The sequence below is a fragment of the Ailuropoda melanoleuca genome, chromosome 11 (genome assembly GCF_002007445.2).
Source record: "Ailuropoda melanoleuca isolate Jingjing chromosome 11, ASM200744v2, whole genome shotgun sequence".
NCBI lineage: Eukaryota > Metazoa > Chordata > Mammalia > Carnivora > Ursidae > Ailuropoda > Ailuropoda melanoleuca.
Window position 1 is genome coordinate 42,629,381 of NC_048228.1, and position 19,021 is coordinate 42,648,401.

The following is a 19,021-nucleotide window of genomic DNA, read 5'->3' on the forward strand; positions in this document are numbered from 1 at the left end:
TTAGCCATTTGAAGTCTCTTTCCTCATCTGTAAAAGGAGATTATTACTTACTCTTCTCAATTGTCGAAAGGATTACAAATAATCCCTGACCGAGTGCCTGACACAGAGCCTGTGCTCACCAACCCGTCCTCATCAGCAATACCATGTGCACTTTCCCTGACCTCCTCTCTCTGGGGCTGTTACAAGAGGGTTTTATTAGCTGATCTCTATGGAAAGTTTAGTTCATTACTAAAGATTAAGACTGATTTTAGGTTTCTGTTCAAAGACTAGAAACCATCTTATCTGGTCTCATGCTATTGAAGTACAGCTCGGAAAGAGTTATCCTTGGGGACACAGGCCGAATCAGGGCTTCTAACCCCTCTCTAGCCACACCTCCACTGATCCCACCCTGCCTCTCGTGGCTGCAGGGGTCTGTAGTGAAATGTTGACCACTTCCCAGGAGGGGCCTGCTGAGGTACTGGCTTGAGCATCTTCAGGGCTGCAATGCGCTGGACTATATGCCACAGGTCCCGTGGTGCTTATAACACCTAAAGGAGCAACATTGTCAAATGAATCGTGAATAGTAAGTAATAGGGTAGATTAAAGAGCATTCCTCTTGTTAGGATTTCCTATCTTTTATTCCACTGTGATATGCTTTTCTCATGAGAAAGACATGAATTACACTGTGCCCTGGGGTTCTAGCTTTTCGACCTCACCGGGATGTCCCACATGTGGGATAGAGTTTGGCATGTGAAATTCACCAGTCACATGAGTCAGGAAGAGAAAAGGTAGATAGCCACTAGGCGGGAGCACTGGCTTGAGGCATACCACATGGTTATTACCAAATAGCTTTCTTCTGTTCCATGACCAGACACCTTGGCTATCTGGCCAGTTCCAGCTTTTTTTAAGACAGCACCAAGGTGACTATGTAGAGACTAGAAACAAACCAATGTAAATCTATTGCCCATAAAAGAAATTCCAAGGAGCCCATGGCTTATCACTGTGTTCCTAGATGAAGGCCAGCATATTTATGTCCATATTTCTGAACTCAAAATATCTGTAGTTGGTTGGCACTTTACCAATTTTTAATAAAATGTTTGCTTGTGTGTTAATATTTTATATGGAAAGTAGTGCAAACTTCAAATGGTTGAGTAGGCCCATAGGGGAAGATCATGGCTTTCAGACAGCTGCAAGATGACAGAGATGAGGAAGTGAAATAAGTGGGTGGGTTATTTTGCAAATTGGGGATCTTTCTGGTATTGAGATTTGAGGATAAAAAAAAAATGACCAAATACCAGTATTCCCAGGATACAGACCATTTTTATTGGTAAAGAGACTCGCTGATGAGAGAAGAATGGTGGGTTTTCTGAAGCCTCCTTCAATGAGAGAGCAGACTGGAGTTTATAAGGATGGTGGTCTGCAGCATAGAGGAGTGAAAAACACCCTGACTCACACCTGCAGTTTGTTTCGTGTAACCCCAGAAGAAAGTTCCAGCACCACTTAATGAAATCATGTCCCACGCGAGAAGAATGTATTTGCAAGGCTGATGAAAAACTGATGGGCATTCTGCCTGGAAGATTGTAAGGAAATGAACAAATGTTTTCCACTACGATTATCAAATCAACAAGCCCAAGCTTTGGTTCACAGAGGAGGAATCTACAGAATATTGACACAAACCGTAATTTGTAGGCTATCACATTAAGCCAATTATCTTTCAGGAGAAATACCTCAGAATAACAGTAGACTCTCAACTTGGAAAATCAAGTTCTTGTGGAAGAAAAACACTGTCCTTGTGTAGCATCAGTTGAAATCAAATCCCTACCTCGTGGGTACACTTTTCTTCCCCCAAATCTGGGATAAACTATGAATAAACCATATTCTACTAATAGTCCTTCTCTGTCATCATTCCATTACCTGATGCCATTTATTTATTCACGGGTTTAGCACAGATTTCCTGAATAAATGTCACACTGGGGATGCACAAAAATATTAACACGTCCTCAAAGTTTATAGTCTTACCTCCTTGGAAATTACTCCTGCTCTTCAAATAACCCTCTTAAATATATTTTGTTTTCAGACAACAAAATATTTCTCTCTGAAGCATCCCTTGAATGACATAAGAAAATATCTGTGAAGGATGATGGTTCCTCGTAGCTACTAAAACCTAGTAGGTGCTCAATAAATGTCTGTCTCTTCTCCCTTGGTAGCCAAGACATCAACTTAAAATGTAACCCATTCAAAGGATATTTTCATCTTACTAAAGACTCTTAAATACCTAAAGGGATGGCATTATTAACATAAATGGCACATGAGGAGAATAATACTAGGGCCAGGAAAGTAAATGCTGGATCAGTGCAGTAGGTATCCTTTCCAGGCCTCTTTCACCAGCCAGTGTATACACTCCAATCTAACCACTATGGAACACAGCTGTCCCTCTTCTCCAGAGATTTGGCTTCATCCCAAATATGATTGTCCTGGGGGTACAAAAGGCTGTCCCCCTTCCCTTAGGTGTGATAAACTCTGTGGTGTTGTTAATGCTTCTGGGCTCCCTGTGGGATCAGAATGAGGCTGGAGTTCTCTTGAGGACACATCATTGCTTAGCTTCTTTCCCTGTGCAAGCTGACTTCCCTCACTCCCTTTCTCCTGTGAACACTCCCTCAGTAAGTCATGCATCCAAATTCCTATCTCACGTTCTTCTTTCAAGGAACCTGATACAAGACACCTCCTCAAATGATCCTATGTAGCCAGTAGCCTACAGGGCATATTCTGGTTTCTCTAAGATCAACAAAAACAAAAACAAAAATAATAATGCATAAGTCTTGAGCAACATTATCAAATTGCTTAACAAATCCAAGACATTCAGTGTGAAAATATTTACATGGTAACCAAAAGGTCAACCTCATAATAAAGTTAAAGCAAATTTCTGATTTTTTTTTTAAAGATTTTATTTATTTATTTGACAGAGATAGAGACAGCCAGTGAGAGAGGGAGCACAAGCAGGGGGAGTGGGAGAGGAAGAAGCAGGTTCATAGTGGAGGAGCCTGATATGGGGCTCGATCCCATAACGCTGGGATCACGCCCTGAGCCGAAGGCAGACGCTTAACCGCTGTGCCACCCAGGCGCCCCTATGCCACCCAGGCGCCCCAGCAAATTTCTGATTTTTAGTGTCTAAAAAAATGACAAAAACAATCTTTTTTTGTATCGGCAATATTATAAAATTGTTTCCATTACATATCCTAAGAGAAACAATAAATAATCCAGGACTTATTTGAAAAATAAGTAAAGCAAAAAATAACAATGGTAAATATAAACCTTTGCTCTTTAGACATTATGAAATTTTATACACTAAAACTGAAACATAGGCAAGTCTTAGCAATGCTTACCCAGGGATACGGAAGTCTTTTGTCATGTCTCATCATCATTAATTTTACAGAGTTTTAAGTTATTTCCATTGATCTTCACAGTAACCAAAGGACATAGAAATTTCAGATTCTCTTTTTTTAATCATATGGGGTATTGAAACCCAAATAATCTCAACTCTGATTGCCCTTGGAAATCACCGAAGGGAGCTTCTAAAAAATATTGGGGCCTAAACCCCATGCCAAACTATTTAAACTCAAGCCTAGGGGGTGGGCTCAGGGGTCATGTTTTAAAGCTTTTGGATGATTCTAATGTGTCACCAAATCAAGAAGCACCAAATTATGTGGCCAAAGCGTTCCAGCTGCTGAGTCCTGGAGTCTTCTATGAACCCCAGTTTCTTTAGCTGCATAAGACTTCCTTCCAGTCATTCTATTTCATTGGAAGTTTTGAATTTCAACTGGAATTTAGAGAAAAGAATATGAAGTAGGACTGTTTGCATTTTATCAGAAGGCAAAAAATAGATGATAAACAGATAGATAGATGGATTGCTCCAGATCTAGAATCAAAACAGCTTTGGCTTTGAATGGATTTTCACAGAACAGGTTGGGATGGGTAAACTATTTGGGGATGTGTAAATGAGACTTCCTTTTCAAACATAAATGGATCTAGAAATGACAAAAAATGCTCAGCAAAGCACAACCAAAGTTTGGTTGTTCCCTCAAGTGTTTATAAAACACAATTCTTGAGTTAATTTAGCCTAAAATATGTCCCCATCAACACAAGCCATGAAGAAGCATTAAATTCTCAGAAGACAGTAGGACAATAGAGAAGAACGTCTAGTAATTGGCAAAGAATTCTCTCACTGGTAGGCTCAACGATTAGATATCTGACCTTTTTGTCCTGAAAAATAATATTTTCTTGATTTTATATTTATATCGAGTTTCATTTATCGAGACATTTTACTAATCACTTAGAAGTCAATGGTGAGAAATTTGGTGTGTAAAACGTGATTTTTCAAGCTGTTTGTAGAGTTGTGTGTGTTCTATTAGCCATAGTGAATGTGTGTATTGGTCAGGGAGAGAGAAAATGGAAGAGTCTTAAATTGTACTCTGAAGACCTGAGCAAATACTGAACTCTAGCATCCTATTTGACTGTTACAAGGCCAGTTCTTGGCTAGAAATAGAATCTGGCTCCCATCTCAACCCTGGGTGAACGGAGCGCTGAGCCCCAGCCAATACCTACTGGTCCCCAATACTCTAGATCAGGGTTTCTTCAACATTTTGTTTCGTGGACTCCTTGATGGTCTGCTAAAGCCTGTAGACTCCTGAGATCCCTCAGGATTGTAAAGGAAACCAATTATATCAAAAAACGGTTCTGCCTCAAATTCTCACCATGAAAAATCACTCCTAAAAATAAAATCATGGTGTTATTTGGCACTGGAAACCACTGCAGTCTAGAAGCATTCTTAGATTTATGATGGTTTGAGCTCTTAATTTGAACTGCTGGAGCTTCAAGATGGAAAGCAGCCTTCAGGTTGGCTCAGATATTTCCTGCCCTGCAGACTCTGAGCACATCCCAGAGGCATGCAACTTCCACACCGCTAGCCATCAGAGGCTGGGTTGGGTCACACTGCGATTTGCATTCCAAAGAACTGATCAATTTAGGGATTTTTTTTTTTTTTTACTTCAGTGATGTGGCTTATATGATAAAGAGGAGGACTAGGTTCTTTGATTTTAAAAAGTTGCATTTAAGACAGAACTTCAGGGGCACCTGAGCGGCTCAGTTAGTTAAGCAACTGCCTGCTGCTCAGGTCATGATCTCAGGGTGCTGGGATCGAGCATCGAGCCCCTCATCGAGCCCCTCAGCCCCTCATTGAGCTCCTCATCCGCTCCTTGCTCAGAGGAGTCTGCTTCTCCCTCTGCCCCTCCCCACCCCTCCCCTCACTCGTGTGCACACGCGCTCTCTCTTTCTTTTTCTCTCCCCCCACCCCCGCTCAAATAAATAAATAAAATCTTTAAAAAAAAAAAGAAAGAACTTGATACTTCATATTTCCTTTCTCTTATGGATATGGAGTTCATTGTTTTGGTGTCTTCTATCAACATTTAAAAAAAATCACACAACTTATTTAGGGAGGAACAAAAACATTGGTTGGTAATTAGACTGCTAGGCCCCATGATTTAAATCCTTACTTGGCATCATACGTTTTTATTAATACACTACATACTTGTCTTTCATTATGTATTTTGCCCAGAAGTTACTCTCACACAATTGTGTAAACTGTGAAAGAGATTTCTTAAATCATTTTGGGAAAGAGTGGTAAAAGAGAAAACATTTTTCATTTTTCAGGGTAAAAAGTATAATTTTCTCTTCTCACTGAAGTTCACTGAATATTTAGCAATCATTATTGCATTAATAACATTTCTGCATCATTTATTCAAATACTCTTTCTCAAAACATTAATTGAGCAAACGCTTTTTTGCTGGGAATTGAAATAGTCATAATCTTTTAGAAAGAGAAGGTTCAAGTCTGTAAAACATTTAAGGAAGAAACTTCTTAAATTATTTGCCTACTTCTCACTGCCTGTACATTCTCCTCAGCCAATACAAGGCCAAAATTACCAGAATAAGGCTGCTCAAACTTCTCAGGAACCTTTATAAGATAAAGGGAACATTTGCGGTAAAGAAAAGGCTGTGTGCTTTGGAACCACAGTTTATGGTTTATGACAGCTTTGGGAACTTCATGTTTATGGGAAGAAATTTTAGGCTGTCAAAAAATTCAATAAAAGCTTTCATCTCATCTTTGTTAATTGTAAATTAAACATAACCTTAAGGCTTAATCCCATGAAAATTTTTTCTGCCTTTTATGTTTCTCTTTGATAGGACTCCTGTCTCTCAGGGAAAAGGAATAGCCAGCCAGGCTGGGAGCCCATGTTCTGACTTTAATTGTGTATTAGCTAGGGTGAAGTTTGAGCTCCTATAACCAAAAGACCCCATGGCTTAAAGAAAGGAGATGTTTTAGTCTCTTCCTTGGAACAGTTTATCTGGTCCAGGAATGTGGGGCAGCTCTATTCCAGAAGGCTCTTCAGGAATCCAGACTAGAAAATCAACTCTGATATCCTTAACACATAGCTTCCAAGTACGGGGTGGTGGTCACCATGCTCAAGGTGAGAAGGGGAGGGAGCCAGAAGGAGTGCGGGCACCGTGCTTTAAGGCCAAGACCTGAAAGGGGCACAGTCACTTCTGCTCATATTGCTTGGGAAACATATCGCCATTTTGGCCATGTTGATGGGGAATCTTAAGTTCTAGCTGAGTAGCCCAGTCCAAACTCGGTTAATAAGGAAAATGAGGAGAATGGATGTGCCAAACAACTGTCCATCTACCACCAGCTGGATCTGCATTTCTATTTAAATTTTCTGTTTTCACTTTTCAAAAGACATACAGCTACCCTTCATCAAATATGGTAAGTCATCCTGGCAATAGATCATAACTTTCCCATTTGTAGTGTTTCAGTGAGGTGGGCATGTATGCAATGTATGTATTTAGTGTTTAGACTCTTAGAAAAAAGACTTCTAATATGGCAATTTATATGTAAAATATAGGGAGAATTTTNGGGAAACGGGTAGGGGGGTGGGAAACGGGTGGGGGAGATGGGGAATCTTAAGTTCTAGCTGAGTAGCCCAGTCCAAACTCGGTTAATAAGGAAAATGAGGAGAATGGATGTGCCAAACAACTGTCCATCTACCACCAGCTGGATCTGCATTTCTATTTAAATTTTCTGTTTTCACTTTTCAAAAGACATACAGCTACCCTTCATCAAATATGGTAAGTCATCCTGGCAATAGATCATAACTTTCCCATTTGTAGTGTTTCAGTGAGGTGGGCATGTATGCAATGTATGTATTTAGTGTTTAGACTCTTAGAAAAAAGACTTCTAATATGGCAATTTATATGTAAAATATAGGGAGAATTTTAGACTTTTATTTTTGCCATATGTTCATAAATGTCACATTTTCAAATTTACATTCTCAGTAATTATACAGTTATGAGTAGATTGGGCCTGTGGAATTACATGTATAAAATGTTTTAAATTATGCAAAAAAAATATTAACCACAACCATCTATGAAGTTGGTGTTGCATTCTAGTGTTTGGGTTGAGTTCATTAACATACATTATTACACCTTAAAAGCTACACCTTAAAAAGCAGGTACAATTCAGTTCACTTAGCAGATCAGAACACTTAGGTACAGAGAGTTGAGATGATTTGGCCAAGTTCCTCCATGGTAAAGCAGGGATTTGAAACCAGAGCTGTCTAATTCTGAAACACTTTCTATTCATCATCTCACTTAATCCTTATAACAATCCTTTGAAGTAGGCAGCTGGTCCTGCCTTCTTTAATACAGTAGAAAGCAAAGATCAGGAAGGTTAAACGACTCGCCAAGTAAAGGGAGTTAGTAAGTAATGAAGTAAGAGCTTCTGATTCTAAAAATCTATGATCTCTAAATAACTTGTTGAATTAAAGTCACACTGTATTTACAATCAACAGATCTGTCCAATCAACAGAACAGGCATCATCTCCTATTTGGGTGATCTTGGACAAGCCACCTAATCTCCCAATATCCCAGGAAGTATAACAAACATCTGCAAAATGCAGTTGTGAAAACTAAATACATTTACATGAAGTACATATAAGGAACTTGATACAGTAGGTGCTTAGGCTAGAATTCTCAGCCCTCTCTCTCTGCATCTGAATTTAGGTGTGGCTTTAGAGACACTCTGTGTTCACATTTAGAAACAGAAACCCAGAACGGAAAATGGAGTTCTCCAAAGTAATACTATTAATTAATAGGCCTTGGGATCCTGTTAAATTATAAAGATGAAGGAGGAATCACTTTGAAGCCAAGTATGAGAAAGCATTTTTTCACATACCAAACTAAGTAGGTGCAAAATACACCTGTTGTTTATTTATACCTCAAGGAGAAAGCTGGAGACAAATAGAAGCCATCAAACACCACCTTCCCTCCTAACTGGTCTTTTGCCTCTTAGATTAATCTTTAAATTTAACAAAACTCAAAAACTTAGGGAGTTGCCTTTTATTCATTAGTGCTATTGACACACTAGATTTCTTTCTGTTTGTCTCTGAATTTATCTTCCCTATGCTGTTGAGTCCTGGGATTTCAGGAAAACAGTCACTCTAAGGTCCGACGACATGAGTGATGAAGCTAATAATAATGATTAGTGGTCACAGTAGTGGCTATTATTTATTTAACAGGTTTCCTGGTACATTTGTCTATTAGTTCTTTAATGTGCAATAACCCTGTAGGTCGGTACCATTATTATCTCTATTTGCATAAAATGAAAGCATGGAGAGAATAAGAAACTTGTCCGTGGTCCCACTGTTGGTCAGAAGACTTCAATCCAGCACCAATCCGCCTGAGGACCATTCCACTATTGTGCTCCCCAGGAGCTAAAGTCATCCTGCTTCAAATGGATTCCAGTACTCTCTTTAAAGTATTCCTTTCTGGTAGAGAATTAATATCACTATAGTCTTTTTAAAGTTCTTTGACTGGAGAGTCAAATTGATATATTTGTAAAATATTCTTTAAGATGTCAAAAAAAATCTGACTTAAATATTTATAAGTCTGTATACATTTAACTCACCCCTTTTTTTATGAAGCAACACAGTTAAAATTAAACTTCCTATCTCTTTGCTGTTGCCAAATCATGACCATCGAGAATGGCATCTCTCATTTGTTATAATAAACGGGCCTGGCCTGACAATGCTGAATCTATAAATTCTGACAGTTTTAGAAAGTAAATATTAATTATTACACAAGTGGTTCCTTGTAACCGATTCATGATAGAATAATTTCATTGTAATAATGCATCAGCATGGAGAATAAAAACATAATGAAAACCACTGCTCAAAGACTTTTCTTGCTCCACCTCCTCTTCTATCAAAGACATGACTTACAGAAATCATATCAGATTCCATTTTCTAGTTTTCTGCTGATTTGCCTTTGGCCTTATGGCAATTCCACCTTCCCTCAGCTGGGCAGCACATCGGGCTCATATTCAAAAGACTAACAGAGGATCCTGCTGGGCCAGGCGGAGAGATGGCTTCCAGACTGGGCTTGCCGCACAGTGGAGATGAAAGGGGTCCTTGCTTTCCCAGGCTTAGTCACTGCCACTCTCTGTCTTGTAACCCGAGGCCTTTAAAAGCCCCCACGATCTCCTAAATCTAGACAGACAACTCTGCTTTGAGTTGTGCCCAAGTCTTGTATCCAAAATCACTTTCACTTTTATGTAAAAGGGAGTGGGAAGATTGGATCTAAAGGCTCCACTTGATTCTAACACATCTGTGGTCCCTGTGTCACTCAGACTTGGAAAATACTCTCGTAGAGAATGTGACTGCATGCAACTTACCAAATGTCAGTGTGAAGCAAGTTTGCAAGTTTCCGGAAGCTATAAAGCCATATCATGTCACTGTCCCTTGCCTTCACTGATCGCAACTGCATAGGGAACTTTTTAAATTGATACCATAGAGTTTGATACGTATATTGGTTTGCAAGTCAAGAGAAGGCCGAAATAATTATTTTAGGATATCAAAGTACTTGTCAACCTCCTTCGTTTGCCTTATTTTCTTTCCAGCATTCATTCCCTGAAATGATGCTAAGTAGCAGGTTACTTGCTTCATTGTCTACCTCACCTACTAGAAGGTAAGCTGACTACTGCATTCCTGGGGCCTAGAGTAGTGTGTCTTGCATCACAGACACCTAGTTGGAACAAATCAATGTGCATATTATGCATGTATGACTATGTGCACAGCATCTGCCACATAAATGGTTATTCAACATCCATGATTAGCAGGAATGAGTTGCAAAAACAAGGCAGGAATAGTAAAAGAGCTAGAGTCCATACATTCACTGGGACATTGAAAGTTGCTGTCATCATGGAGAGGGCTTTGGCTGTGACAGCAGCACCAGCAGTGCCCTTGACATCAAACATCAGGGAACTAGGGGGAAATGTTGGCTCCTTGGCCCTGGGCATTGGCAGTTCCAGAAGGACAACGATGCCATCAGTCAGTAACGGTGGTAGATCTGCCACTGTGGGCATCGGTAGTAAGCAGGCCTTACCATGATGAGCACAGCAAGTGAGGAAGAAAACAAAAGGCATTGATTCTAAATTTCCAACTCCAACCACTCTAGGTTTCTCCTTGACCCATCTGGAAGGAATCAAACAATTTAGAGTTCCTTCAGAGTATATAGGTCAGTGCCATAGAAATATGATTTTGCATTATTATTATTTTCTATTCTTATAACTGTCTGAAGCCACAATGATTATATTTTGTTTTTAAAATGGTGTATGTGGAGAAATACTAAAGGCTGAGTAAGCAGAAATTACTCCTGGGGGGAAAACAGGACCAAGTGGGGCCAAGGAGCAGTAGTCTTTCTTTGTGAGGGCAGGTGTCCCAACCCAACAAAAGAGAGAAGGAGAAGAAAGATGGTGACCTTCAGTAAACTGGTACCAGGAGTCACAGCTAAGTGTCTATTAGGTAGAGAACAGCCCTGGAATGATCCATGACATTCTCAGGAGGGCACCCAAGTGCAAAATTTGGCTACTATTTCAGAGACCACTGAGGCATTAGGAAGAAGCAGAGAAGTCTCCTGCCAGCATGGACTCAGGAGAATAGAAAATGAAAGATGAGATCTGAGCAAGGTTTGGGCGGGGGAATGCAGATCACATAAAGCCCGGGGCTTTTAGGCCATAATAAAAATCTGGGATTTTATTTTGTGTGAATGGGAAGCCTCTGGGGAGTCCCCAAGAGAGGAGTGACATCTAAAAAGACTCACTCAGACTGCCAAGGAGGGGCAAGAGTGAAAGCAGAGAGCCGGTAATAACCTTCCATTAGAGCAGCGGCAGTCGACAGTGAGAAAGAGTTTAATTCCTGAGAAAACAAAACTTGCTAATGGTTCAGATGTGTAGTGCAAAAGAGATAGTACTCAGCCTGACACCAGGGTTTTGGGCCTGAAAAACTGGAAGGATGAGGCTGCCATTTGTTGGGACAGAGAAGGCATAAGAAGAACACATTTGGGCATAAAAATGAACAGTTCCTATTTGGCAGACCTGCTTGACATCCAAGCAGAAATGCCAGGTGGTACTTTTGACACATGAATCTGAAATTCAGGGAGTGGTCTGAGCTAGAGTAATCACCATAGAGCTGGGATTTAAAGCCACAGACCGGCTGAAATCACCTTAGAGTTGAGTGCAGAGGAAGAAGACGCCCGATGACTGAGCCATGAGAACTCTAATTAATGTGTAGAGGCCAGAAAGATGGGGGGAGATCCAGAGGAGGCTGAAAACAGGGAGCCAGAGGGTAGAAGGAGAACTTACAATATCAATTAGTAAGTATGTGTGCTCCAATAAGGAGAGAGAAGATGGAAGGCAGTTAAGGAAGGAAGGAGAAGAGAAAGAGGAAGGGGGGGGAGGGAAGGAAGGAAGGAAGGAAGGAAGGAAGGAAGGAAGGAAGGAAGGAAGGAAGGAAGGAAGGAAGGAAAGCAAAAAGGTAAAATTAGCTCCCTAGATAGTGGGACAGTAGGGATTTTCATTCTCTTGTATTTTTCTGATCTGCATTTCTTTTGTTTTTTAAGCTTCCCATAGAGAAATTTTTTAAAAATAAGAATTTTTATTATAAAATTAAAGAACACATTGGTTTTGGGGGTCCCTGGGGGGTGCATTCATTTGGGCATATGACTTGGTTTCTACTCTGGTCATGATCTTGGGGTTGTAAGATCAAGGCCCCCATCTGGCTCCATGCTCAGCAAGGAGTCTGCTTGGGATTCTCTCTCTCCCTCTGCCCCTCCCACTCATCCTCTCTCTAAAAACAGATAGGTAGATCCTTTAAAGAAAAAAAAAATGAATACATTGATTTTAAGTATTTCAAGTGCTATAACAGATAAAAACTGGGACTTCTCCGGACTTGACAGTGATTGTCTTGAACACGTTAAAGTATGCATTACATGCCTGGAAAGAACATAAGTGAAGAGACTGTGGGCCCAGCCGCTGGGGATGGGGCCCCTGAGCTGTGCTGTATGAGCCAAGGAGGCTGCGAAGAGCCAGACTGGCTTCTTAGAAAGCAGGCTCGAAGCCAGAAAGCAAAAATAAAAAGAGAGACTATAAAGTGACCTCTAGAACAGAGGAGGCTGAGAGACAAACCATCAAAAGGACGTAGACTCAAGGATAAGAGAGACAGCTTACAGAGCAGAAGCAGGAGAGGTAAGGGCAGCAACCCCGCGGAGCGGCTACTCTGTTGCCGCTACATTTGAGACTAGGAACTAGAGCCTGAGGCCCCCAGGGGGCTGAGAATAAAGCCTACACAGCAGAAGACAGAGTCCGCTCCGAGGAGAGTCATATTGTGATGGCATCGTTACAGCTCCCAGGATCGAGGCATGACCCGTTATCCCTGGCTTTTTCAGCTACCTGCCAATAAACTTCCTTTTTGTGTTTTAGAAAGTTTAAATTGAAAGTCTGATTGAACCCCTATCCTTCACCAACACAAAAGTCCTGATAGAATAATGACATTAAAATCTAAATCTGCATCTTCTAGCAGTAGACTCTTACAAGGAACCTTTAGTTTTGCAGTCGGACGTGAGGGGGACATGACAATGTAGATAAAGAGAATGTTTATTTGACACTGACCATATGTCAGACTTGGTTCCGAGTATTTTACAGATTTTACTTCATTTAATCCCCCCAGCAATCCCATGAGGCCGGTGCTCTTATTACCATTACTAATTTCATGTTATAAGTGAAAACCCCAAAAGAGGTGAGAAAACTTGCCCAGCTCCACACCATGTAAATGACGACCAACAACAGAAAGTCCCTGCAAAGTCCCTCGAAGAGGGTTGACTCTTGAGTGACAGCTGCTAATTCCTGTCTTTGGTTTCTCCTCAGCAGCATAATGCCTCCAGATTATGTGACATTATATTCTAGACAATAAATTTTAACCTCCAGTCAACTTAGCTGTCTTCCCAAACATTACATTTTATTTAGATTTTAGTAAACTGTGGAGGGGAAAAAAACAAAAACAAAAACAAAAAAAACAACCTCTCATGTTTTATCCATTTCATCCAGACACTGCAATAAAAATTCAAAGAACGACATGAACGAATTTTCCCTTTTGATCTTTCAAAACCATTTGTTCTCAAGGTAACACCAAAAGTGGGATGTTTCTTCCAGTTTCTACTAGAAAATTCATAGAAGTCATGGCTCTGCTTTTCACAAATGGTTTTGTGAAAGCATGAAGGCAGAAATCATGGTTCCTTAGAGAAGCACCAAAAGAAGTCTCTAGTTAGACAAGGCAAGACATGCCTTCCATTCCTTCCATTTAAATCCATTTTCTTGGGGCGCCTGGGTGGCACAGCGGTTAAGCGTCTGCCTTCGGCTCAGGGCGTGATCCCGGCGTTATGGGATCGAGCCCCACATCAGGCTCTTCCGCTATGAGCCTGCTTCTTCCTCTCCCACTCCCCCTGCTTGTGTTCCATCTCTCGCTGGCTGTCTCTATCTCTGTCGAATAAATAAAATCTTTAAAATAAATAAATAAATAAATAAATAAATAAATAAATCTATTTTATTTACTTGGCTTTCTCACAAACCTGAACTGAACTTCAACTTTCAACAAAATTGTGGAAAACCTTGCTTGGCTTTTAGTTTAAAACGTTTCACCAGAGACTCCACAAGGTCAATATGACGAAGCTGTTTGGCTTGAGCTGTGGCTCGTGGCCCATTAAACTTAGTCTGCTGGTTGAAAACACCTTTTTGTGTTTATGAATGTATTTAGCAAAGGCTCAGAAACTATACCCTTTTCAGTTGCCTCAAGGCACAGATACACATGAAACTTCGTTCATTAAAATAGTAAACTAGCTAGATCATAAATAAAGAGCTGATAGCTATACTGATGATTACATATAAGCAACTAAGAAATTGGAGTCTCCAAGCTGAGCTGATCAGGACAAAAAGTAGAAATTTTTTAAATGTTTTACTCCAGCTTCCCAAAGAAAATTTTGGAAGAGGCATGAAAATATGGGGAGAAATAGGAGGGTATTATATAACTGAAGGTTCAAGCCATTTCCAGACAGAAATCTGGAGACCAACATGGAATCTATAGACAATAGATCCTGTCAGAGTTTCTTTTAACCTGCAAATCCTGAAATTGCTACAGCCTCTGGGTGATATGGGACACATAAGTGTGAGGCTTGCTTGACGGATCTGAACTACAGATAGAAATTTGAGTGTTACCAGCATAGAGATGGTATGTGGAATGGGATATTACCTACTAAGTCAGTGGGAGAGAGGAGTCTAGAAGGTAGGAGAGGGGAGGAGCACAAAGGAAGGAAGCTAGCAGTTAGCCGGCCAGTGGGATCGTTGTAACAGAGATTCAGATGATGTCTGTTCACATTAAACTCCAAAAATAATTTTTCAGATTATCTAAAGCAACCTATTTATTTTCAGAATGATGGTAGTGAGTAAAACAGCATCATTTAAAAATCATCTGCAGCTTAACTGAATTTATTCTTTAAATCACTTTGAATGTATTGATGACCATGTTAACGTTCACAGCAGGCAAAAGCTCTGGAAAGTTTAAAAAAAATCTTCTGTTCATTTTCCAAATAAACAACACTAATTGCTGAATACATTTGCCTCAAAGACTGGTCCTGGAATACAGCAATGTTAGCATTAGTTATACATCTATTTTTTCCACTTAGCAAATAAGCTTGAATCCTATTACCCCTATTTTTCACACCAGAGATCCAAACTCAGTCACTGCTCTCCTCTGAGGTTAATAACTCACATTTAGTCCTCTGAAGTAAAGCACAAGAGGCAGAACAAGAAATGAATTCTTAAATGCTTTTTATTTACTCTTTTGTAAGTCATTAGTCAATATCCTGTGTCTTATTTTTATAGTATTGATAAAACAGAAATCTAGGTCTGAAAACCTGTTTCTTTCTTTCTTTCTTTCTTTCTTTCTTTCTTTCTTTCTTTCTTTATGCTGTTTGGAAATTTATTTCTCTGTTCATTTCTCTTTTTCTTTCTTCTCCCACTGGCATTCAGTGGCTTACAAATTATTGTCAATTTTAGTTTCAAAATAGCTCTTAATCTTTCTCCTTTTTATCCCCACTGCTACGACCTTATTTTTTAATGTACTTTTATTTTAATTGATGTATAATTCATAAACAATAAGGTGCTCAGATCCTAAGTATAAAGCTTGATGAGTTCTGATATATGTAAACCGCTGAGTAATCTCTACCCCAATCAAAATGCGGAACATTTCCATCATTGCCTCATGCCCCTTTCCAGGTGATCTCACCCTCAGCCTCAGTCTTGCAGTGACCGCTGTTCTGATTGTCCCCACCACAGATTAGCTTAACCTTTTCTGGAACCTCAAACAAATGGAATTATATGGTGTTTATTTCTTTTTGTCTGATTTCTTTCATTTGGCATAATGTTTTGAGGTTCATCTATTCTGCTAATACTAGGAATTTGTTCCTTTCTATTGCTAAATAGTGTGCCACTGTATGAATATACCCCACTTTGTTTATCTAATCTCCCGTTGATGAGTATTTAGACTATATTTTGGAGCTATGATAAGTGCTTTCAGCATTTTTGTACAAGTCTTTTTGTGGACGTGTGTCTTTACTTCTCTTGGGTAAACACCTAGCATGAAAGTGCTTGTCCATGACCTCATTTAAGCCCTCATCATTGCTAATCTGGATCAGAGAAACTGTGTCCTAAAGGATATCCCTATTTCAGTCTTCCCCCACCCTGTAGTAGACAGAATAATGGCCTCCTAAAACTGTTCACATCCTATACCTGTGAATGTGTTACCTGAAATGATAAAAGGCACTTTGCAGATGTGACTAAATGAAGTGTCTTGAGATGGGGAGATTATCTTGGATGATCCAGGGGTGCCCAATATGATCACAAGTGTCCTTTTAAAAGGGAGACCTGAGGGTCATAGAGAAAGCAAGACATCTGAGGGTACTATATTGCAGACTTTCAAGATGGAGAAAGGGGCCATGAGTTGAGGAATGCAGTAAGCCTCTAGAAGCCGGAAAAGGCATGGAAACCAATTCTCTCCTAGAGCTTCCAGAAGGAACACAGTCCTGTCAACACTCTGACTTTAGGGCTTCTGACATCCAGAACTATAAGGCAATAAATTTGTATTGTTCTAAATTACTAGTTTTGTGGCCACCTGCTTACAACAGCCATAGGAAACTAATTCACATTCCTCAAACCCTTCCTGTTTATTTATCATCTCTGCCATCAGAAAGATCATTTTGATTTGAAAACTGGATTTTCTTATTTCCTTATTTTTTTTCTTCAGAATCAAATCAAAACTCTGGCATATTGCATAAGGCTTCTTAGTGTCAGCCCCTACCTCTCTGTTCAGACTCACTGACCACCACTCTCCCTAAGAGTACTCTGCTCCCTACTTAGCACGCTGTTCTTGATTCTGCAATATTCTATACTCTCTCCAGAATCTGTTATTTCTGCCCCAGTGGTTTTGGCCTTGACTATTTAGCAAGCAAAATTTCTCTTCACTTGTAATGTTTTAAATCTATCATTACCTCTTCTGCAAAGCCTTCCTGACTTTTTCAATTAAGACCCAGACCCTCTCTTTGCAGAGCCTATAAAACCTCTACTGTGACATTTTCATAATATATTACAATTGTTCCCTTGAAAATCTGCCTCCAAGAAGTGTATGAGCTTCTTGTGGGCAAGGATCATGTCTTTCCATTAGAATACTCCCACTACCTAGTAAATAGTAAGAATTCACTCGGAGTTAATGAATAAATGAATGACTATGTAATTAAATATCCCTATAATCATAATGCAAATACAATTTTCCAGTTAACATTTATATACATATTTATCATCTTATATCTTGCCAATATTCTCATTTATCATTTCGTGTTTCTTTAATGTATTCTTACATATTTAAAGGCAATTTTTATTGTTTTAACAATCAATAAAATGCTAACAAAAGAGATTTCTCTCTTTGTGGGGAAAAAGTATATTCTTAAAGTGCTTTGGACCATACACTTAAAATAAAACAACTCTCAAATGAAAAATACACAAATATATGATTACTTTCATAGTAGTCTTATACACACAAATCTTGTATCATTATCTACAAGCTTTTGAAATTTACTCTGTAATCATGGATGTTCACTTAATGTCCCTTGGGTGTTCGCACTGGATAAAGGGTACTTCTAGCTCTAATGATAATTTTGATACTATGAATGATACCCTCCCTGGGGCCAATAAAACTATATAGTCCCAAAGTTGACATGATGAAACTCTTCTGCCTAGTTTAAGTTCCGACCTAGCCCTCTCCTCAAGCCCGGGTTAAGAAATGCCATCTGAAAGGGCTGGACCCACATATGTCATGCTGATTATACACGTAGCACCAAAATACAGTGCCTGAAACTCAAATATTTGTTGACTTAATAAATGAAAGAATTCTATCAGATGCCTTGGAGCAAGGTTGGAAAGAGTTCTAGGGTTGCTTGGGCTAGAATTCAAAATGGCCCGATCACTAAAATGCTCATTTTTAGGTCTTTACTACCCCATAAACCCTTCTAAGCAGGATTTTTTCCCTGGCAGTCACCACCAACTTTCTATTATTTCTTTATTTCCTGCATTATATGAAAATCCCAGTGAAGTTCATTATTTTTATCCACAGTGAATAGCCTCTTTCTACCTTTGCCTGCAAGCATGACTGTGATAGGGACTCCTGCTTATTTTAAAACAAGAATTACAGAAAAATACCAAAAGAAAGTGAAATGGATCAAGGAGAGTGAAAAAGGAAAATATGTCCTCATCGATTGATTGCTAATTCCAGTTCCCTGTCAGTTGAGCCAAGCAAACAAAGGCGTATTTGGTTCTTCCCTCTCCGCCTGCCTGCTCTGATCTCCCACAAACCCAAGCACTTGTTCTGAAGCTCTCTCCCCTCCACCTGCAGATCCCAACTGTGTGCTACCTAAATGCTCTCGATGATTTCTCCCCGAGCAATTCCTACTCACTCTGCTGTGTATCACCTGCTGTTGCCCACGGTTGCTGCCTTCTCTCAGGACGAGCCTGTTATTTCTCTGTCTGCAGCTGGGCTTCCTCCAAGAATGATGAGTGACTAGAGAGAAGCTGGGAGGACACCAGGACAATGGACCCCATAACTGCCCTGGCACAGAAAGCCGAGTCCTCCCAGTGGCACTTGAAGGCGGAGAACTACAGAGAGTGGGTAGAGCGACAGGTTCCCAGACTGACGTGTCATCTGAACGTCTTACCACCAAACGCCTGAAATGTCCCCGCACGGAGTCTCGTGTTCTTTTTCATAAGCCCACGTGGACTATCTTGCAGGAGACTTCCTTATACTCCGCTCGCCTTTTTGGCATATACAAAACAATGCGTTCCTTTTAGAGCAGGAAATTCTTTTTAATTACTTTTAATCCATTATTGAGGGATGCACTTGGATGATATTTAACAAATAACTTCTCAAACTAGGTAACCAAAACAAAAAAAGAAAGGGAAAAAAAGTGGCACATGGTGTGTAAATTTTAATTAGCATCCAAATGAGCATCTGCTTACGGCTCAGACCGCCAAGTCACCTGTTCCAGGCCACGCTTGG